General features: G+C 49.2%; 1 pseudogene; it reads right to left on the bottom strand.

Annotated features, from left to right (window-relative positions):
- Positions 1-685: 685 nt before the first annotated feature.
- LOC125759173 (uncharacterized) lies at positions 686-1,202 on the bottom strand (annotated as a pseudogene).
- Between the last annotated feature and the right edge of the window lie 6,503 nt (positions 1,203-7,705).

Genomic DNA, 7,705 nt, shown 5'->3' with positions numbered 1-7,705 from the left:
AAGTTCAGGATCAAGGCCTTGTGGCGCTTGCGTAATGTTAGCGCATTGAAGTGACATACCATTGATGTGCAGCCGCAGGGCTTCGATAGCGTCGATGCCGAGGATGTCCGTACCGCCTTTGACGACGTAGAAAAGTATCTCGGCGTGTCGACCTTGGAAGAAGACTGGCGCCGTAAGACACCCCTCAGTGCTTATTCTGCGGCGAGAAAAATCGTACAGTGCCGCTGAGGTCGGCTGCATCGGAGGGCATTTCAACCTCGAATACGTGACGGCCGACAGAATCGAGACAGCAGAGCCTGTGTCTACGAGGAGACGTACGGGCACGTCCTGCACGAGGGTGTCCACATGTATTGCTGCTTTTTTCTGCCGGGCGAGAAGCAACACGTTGAGGTCTTCGGATATATTGCAGGTATCGACCCCTCGGACAGCAAGTGCCCGCTCGTCTGGCATGCCGCTCCGACATACACGCTGGAAATGTCCCCGTTTGCCGCATTTACTGCATGTTTTATCCCGCGCCTTGCATGTTTTGGAATCTGCGAGATGCCGAGAAGACCCGCAACGAAAACACGCTTTGTGCTGCGAAGACGGCATTCGTGCTTCTGTACGGGCTGGCATCTGATGTTTATCCACCTTTTGTATGCTCGCGGCTGATGACTGTAGCTCAAGTGAGTATTTCGTGGCTTTTTCAATGTTGTTCGAGATAGTGCACGTTCAAGCGTAAGCAAAGTTCCTTCCAGAAGTAGGCGTTCCCGAAGAACATGGTTGCTCGTTTTCGCTACAAGCTGGTCACGAATGAAGTCGTCAGTTTGCTCCCCGAAGTTGCAGGACAATGCCAACTCGCGCAGTGCTGTGACGAATGCTGCTGCGGTCTCCCCAGGCAGTTGGGTGCGCTGTCCGAACCGGTGCCGTTCCACGACGATGTTCGTTTTAGCAGTAAAGTAGGCGTCCAACGTAGCCACCGCTGCATCGTACTCGTCGCTCGGGCCGCTTTCTTCTTTTCCCGCTGTATGCGGTAATGCGTAGTACAATCGCTGGCCTTCCACCCCCAAGCAGTGCAACAGCAAAGCTTTACGGCGAGCAGATGAGTGGACGTCGCTCCCCGATGCCAGGAGATAATTCTTGAAAAGGCGGTGCCACTGCGTCCACGGAAGGGTAGGCTTCCCGGGCGTCGGCAGGAACTCGGGCGGTCGGTGCAGGCTCATTGCTTCAGCTTTCGGTCACTTCACCACTCGTCGCCAACTGTGGTATCCGCCGCCATGCCCTGCCGAACTACGTCGGAGAGCCGCAGGATCGCGAAGTAACTACACCGACCCAGTACCTCAAACAACTCTGTTTATTCTTAGTCCGTGATGGTTAATATACCCAGATGTTAGCTGACATGATAAGGTGCGTGCGCGTGCATCTGCGCATGCCTAGGGCTATCTAGATAATAACGCACATGCTGAATACAACAAAATGACGTCTTAGCGGCCATACGCACTGGGCACAATGGCGGTGTTGCTATGATTACGTGGCACGGCGTGTTGTGCCGCGGCTATGACCATCCATCCACACAAAGTACACATTCCTTTTTCAGATACCAAATACTTTCACGATTCCTTTATCCCCAGTGCCTCCAACGACTGGAACCACTTGCTCACCTTGACTGCCCAACTGACTGATGTCACTGCTTTTAAGGCTGTTGCTGAGCACAATGTATACTCTTAGCACTCATTTTTATCTCTCCCTCTTTCTTTCCTTATTATTGTGTATACCGTTACCCACTCCCTTCTGTAACGCCTTCAGGCCCTAAAGGTACTGAAATAAATACTGACACCGATGGCATTGAATTGCAATAATTGCTGTGACCACTGCATAAAGAAAATTGCATGCAGTTTTATGCATCGTGTGCAAGGGATGAACAATTGCAGGCACATTACATGTTACAGTCGCCGACCGATAAATCGGACACCGATAATTCGGACATGCTCGGTAATTCGGACAGTCGCGCGGCACCGCCGTTGATCCCATAGAAGTAATGTGTAAAGACGACCGATATTTCGGACAACTGCGAGATCTACATTCGATAATCTGGACCCTGTCCGATACTGTCGAGCACGCCGAATCGCCAGCCATTATCTCCTCCGGCACCCGTGCCATACAAAGTATGGCCTCGGAGATCAATACGAAAGCTAATTGGTGATCTACGAGGCTCTATTTCGATCGCTACTTTATGCCTCAGATTTGTGATTTGAAATGCCAATCTTGGAGGCACTGGTCAACTGTGGGAAATCCTATCGACATCGCGAACATCCTACATTCCGGTTCCTGTATCCCCGCGCTGCGCTGCTGTCGCGGCTCGCCGCCATTCTGTCGAATGCGTCTGCAGTAAAGCATTCTGCGCGCGCGTTCATCTTTATCTTGAGACTTGCTTTATTTTACACTCTGCTGTCTCAAAAGATCTGAGTTAAATGGCGCCAACGGTGCCCTCACAGCCAGCGCCGAAGGCCGCGCCGACGACAACGAAACGCGGCAGATACAGTCAACTGCCGATTTTCCGGACATGCTCGAAAATTCGGACGCTTTCGCGGCACCGTCACCATCAATGGTCAAGAATGTCGGAAATTTCGGACGCTAAAACTCTTCGGCATCCGATTTTTTGGACTTTCTGCCCAAATTGCAGGTCCGAAAGGCAATAATTGAAGCCCCCACCTCTGCCACGTCTATCATCTCGTAGGTTCGAACCAGCGCTTTCGCGAGTCGACCTGTTTGCGACAGTAGCAGAGTCCGAAAGCCAGCTTTGTCACGATGCCGAAGTGTTATGGGGTGAAGCGGACCGGAAATTCAAAGGGGCCGCTATCACGGCGCCGTGCGCCGATGTCTTACGGATAAGCAGTGGAAATGCATGGAGGCGTGATGGCGGAAGGTGGCAAACGCGCCAGTACGGCTCAATCGCTGACAAGCCTTACGATAAGCATCTTCAGTCAACTGCTCGATAGTGCAAGTGGCCTGGTGCAGTAGCATGCGTAGTGCACGCATTTAATAGGCGAGAACCCAAACGCGCCGCACCGCCATTCATGCTGCCTCTTTGTGCGACCGCTAAGTGCACCACACAGACGCGTTGCCAGCGTTGCCTTCACGAACGAAACCAGCTCGCCATCGTACAGCGATCACATCACACTGGCGGAGATACAGGCGGACATGGTTGCACGTAGGCGGAAGTGCGGGCAGCAACGCATTGACAACTTTTTTCGGCCACCGGGACCCTGAAGTGTCAATAAAAGTTTTTTTTTTTTTTACGCATTCGTTTTTTCGGACATTCGATAATTCGGACTTATTTACGTTCCCCGTGGAGTTCGAATTATCGGTCCTCGACTGTACGTGAAATGGCCTGAAACGGTCAGCTATGAGTGGTGACATCAAGATAAGTACTTTTTTTTTATGCTGTTCAAGTGATAGGCAATATTTTCAAATGCAGTCTTGCACTGCAATAATAACTCTGACACTAGCGTGCGGGCAGAAATGAATGCACCTGTCACTTTGCTTGTGAATGACTACCGTGGTTGCATCGCATCAAAATAAAAAAATAAAATGTGCCCGCTGCACAGCATCTATGTCTCATGGATGTCTCATTTTATTCTTCCATGCCTCACGGACGAATAAAATGAAAGATAAGAACTCCAGCTACCATTCCACAAAGACTAGACTTTTGCTTCCTTCTCTACATACGCGGAGCCAACTTGATGCCAGATGTGCTTCTGACGTTGCGCACCAATCGCAGGAATATATTTAATAGCTGCATCACCAACACGGTGCAAGAAAAATAATTTAGGTGTCAACACTCTCCGCCCGCCGAGACAGAAAGCGCGTCCAGAAAATGTTCAGTACATGCGCCGGCCGCAGTTTCATGGGGGGCGCTGCGACGTGGGGGCCTAAAGAGACCGAGCGTGACAAAACGGACACGTGTTTATCTCTTTTTTTTTTTCTCCTTGTAGTTTTCTTACAGCACCGTGCATGCTAGCAACTAGAGCTAGAAACGTATGCCGCGTTTTTCACGACAGAAAAACATCCCGCGCGGCAAACACCGCAGCTGCCTCCACGGCACGGTGCAAGAAAAACAATTGATTTTTCTTACACCATGGTTCTAACGCTGCATTTTCACGTATGCAACGCCGTTACGGACGCTGCTCGTCACCTGTAGTGCATGTGCCGTCTGCAGTTGTGTGGGGGGTGCTGCGATATGGGGGCCTAAAAGCGCCAAACACTATCTGGACGCGCCGTGGGGTAAAGTGTCAACACCTAAATTATTTTTCTTATACCGTGGTTACCAAATAGCTCAGGCAGTGATCCTGATTGCCTTTCGAGCAGAAAAGATGCCCATAATTTCATTTTTTCAATGAAAGGTGACGGTTTCAGAGGTGCTTGCACTCCTTTCATCATCATGCACAGTTTTTTTTTATCACTTTCATAAGTTTGATTTTCGTTTAATTCAAGCTGTGCAGGCATCCCCATGAAATTCGAATTAATGAGTTTTAGCTGGAGTAGCACAATACGCCTCAAAAAGAAAAAAAAAGCCAGGCCTGCGCGGAAAGCGCAGCACAGTCACAGCGAAAGCTGGAAGAGCGGCATTTCTAGAGCCCGTTATAAACTCTCTTGTGGCTACTAATACAAGTACACTAAAAACATACCCACTACGCCACAAATCATAATTTTTGGGAAGTTGGGAAGCACCCACCACGACATTATTCGTTATTCTGCGAAGAAGCGAGGTACCATCTGTGAGGCATTATGTGCACTTTGTTATTGCGGTGGTTGATGACGTTGAGGAATTATGGCTGAGCACTTTGTAATGGGTTGGAAGCTTTAAACGACCCACTAGTTACGTAAATCATATTGTGTGACGCCCGGTCGTTATTTAACTGTCCCACCACGCTTTATAACATACGTTAACCAGAGAAAGAGAGAGAGGGAATTAACTTTATTGAGACCCTGAGGAAATGTATCATGGGAGCCTTATGAGCTTCCCTGGCAATTCCAATAGAAGTGCACTTGCGAGGAACCCACTACGCTATAAATCATCATTATTTTTGTGAAGTAGGGAAGCAGCCACTATGCAAATTTTCGTCATTCTGCGGAGAACCGTGGTACTCGCTAAACACCAGTAAGGCATTATGTGCATTTTGTTGATGCTGTGGCTGATTACGATGAAGAATTATCGTAGAGGCCTTTGTAATGGGTTGGAAGCACTCAACAACCCACTCGTTGCGCAATTTGCATTGTGTGACGCCCGGTTACAGAATTCGCGTTTGTGTGCAGCCTGGTTGTTATTTTACTCTTCTACCACACTACATTACATATGTTAATGTGGTTCCTTCCCGACATGAAGCCTGTATAGGGTCTTTTTGCAACGCAGTTTCAAGCACCGGCATGGCCCTGAGGTAGAACACTGGGCTCCCACGCAGAGGGCCCAGGTTCGAGCCTCGTTCCATCCTGGAATTTTTTTCTTATTTCCTTTTTTTTCTTATTTCGTGCGATAGTGGTTACGGACACCGACCGCAGCGGCGGCGGACAACTACGGTGCCAAAAACGGCCGTTGAAATGATCTCATAACAGCTTTCGCTGTAAAACTAGGCTTATGCAAATATTTGAGCACTTCGAATATTTGAAGAAATATTGCAACATTCCAATTCCCTTCGATTCAAATTTAAATTATTGTAAATTTCGGAAGTATTCGAAATGAACGGATAGGTGTATATTAGCCCGCATGTAACCTCCATGTAAAGGCGGTTTCACTGCAGTGGAGGGGTGCTATACCGTGACTACACCTTTCCAGGGAAAATGCGCACTACCGCGAAGCCCCACTTCAAGGTTAAGTGAACGTGTTACTCTCACATCGATTTATCATTTTTTAAAGTTTAGAAGCTCGTTATACTGGCTTATACAGTCGAACCTCGTTAATACGTACCCGCTTTAAGCGTACTAACGGTTAAAACGTAGTTGCGACGAATCCCCGACCGAGTCTCATAGAGCCTAATGCATTCGCTGACCGCATAAGCCGTAGTGCTTCACCCTACGCCTACCGGTTAGTGCGTACCCTGCGTACCGCGATAACGTTTTGTCCCATAAAATTTTACTGCGCTGCTAAACTTCCCGACGCCACAATGTGCCGCCAAAGGTTTTCCGTCTTTTCGAGAAGTGCGTAGATCGGTCTATCACCGATTCCGACTTCCGCGTGATTGCGGCGATGCCTTTGCGGGTAAGCATCGGGAAAGAACGAAGGTGAGGCGGCGGCCACCGACGAACGCGCCAGCATGACTTATCGCCGACAACCTTATCACAATAAGTATCTTCAGATATCTGCTCGGGTACGCGTGCGGCGCAGCACTACTTTAAGCCTACTGCACGCATTTAATAGGCGACAACCTGGACGCGCTGGGCCGCCGATCGCTGCCGCCTCGTTGTGCGGGGCCGTGTTCAAGCGCGCGCCACTTTGTAGAAACGAAAGCAGCTCGCCGTTGCGGAGTTGCGCGTTGCTGGTCGTGGGCGACGAGAAACCTCTTTGCATAGACGCTATCACGCTAAACGCACGCGTACGGTACAGCAAGCGTAGCGCTGTTGTAACCATACTGCGCGCTTTTATTGGGCGACCACGCTTCCGTTCGCTGCCAGGACCGCTAGAGCGTCACGGAGTGCGCATCGCTTGCAGGAAGTTCGTCATCGCCGCGTTAACCGAACAAGCTCATCTGTGCTCATCGCCGCATCTGTGCACGGTCTGGAGCGAAGTGGGTACGAAGAACACTCCCACGACAAATGCGCGCGTGCGGTACAGCAGGCGGCCCGGCGGCCCGGCAGTAACGCCGTGAGCCGGGAAGGCGACGCGCTGCACGCAACTAGCCAGGAGACGATCGGCTCCACGCAGCCGTACCGCGTTTCACTGGAACTGTGTCAGTTTTCATTTAGTAGCAGACCGCGGTACAGACGCACACACATATACCGCGGAAAGCCGACACTGTCCGTTCTGTCGCTATGTTGGTTGGTCACTGCGTATACCGGACCCTGTAATAGTTACGAAATGCTCCTTGGCGTCGCCACCGCGCGCTATCGGCACTATCGGACGGTCCGTGCGAGAGTACCAGAATCTTTTCTCCAGTTTGGGAAAAAGAAAGAAAAAGCTTTGCAGTGGGTACTTTAGGCAATATTTGCTGTGGCACTGTATTTATTTCTTTGCTGGCGGCGATGGCGTATGCGAGGAGATGCAAATTTTTACTTGGTGGTTAATGCGTACTACCGTTTAGTGCGTAGTTATGCGGCGTTCCCGGCAGGTACGCATTAACGAGGTTCCACTGTATGCTCTAAGTAAAGTAAATTTAAGACGTAACATATTTTACAGGTTACCACTTGCATTCTACCAAAAGTCAAATACTGCTACTATTCATAGTTGCTTCCGGTTTCTTTGAACCAAAAACAATATTTGCACATGCCTTGTTTCGATTAAAAAAAAAAGTATATTGTGCAGGTTAGTTGGGTCATGGCGAATATGCTAATTTTTCTTAATAATATGTGATATGTACTATAAGAATTCGATTTGAAATTATTCGACCAAATCACTATTCACTTCGAACCTAAAATTTACTATTCGTACAAGTCTATGCAAAACAACATGCATATGTCTGGAGGCATATGACATTTGAATAGCATACAATATATGGACGAAGGAATTATTGCT

This window comes from Rhipicephalus sanguineus, chromosome 7 (assembly GCF_013339695.2).
Source record: "Rhipicephalus sanguineus isolate Rsan-2018 chromosome 7, BIME_Rsan_1.4, whole genome shotgun sequence".
Taxonomy (NCBI): Eukaryota; Metazoa; Arthropoda; class Arachnida; order Ixodida; family Ixodidae; genus Rhipicephalus; species Rhipicephalus sanguineus.
Note: the sequence above shows the minus strand (reverse complement) of the source record. Positions and strands in the feature narration are given on the sequence as shown.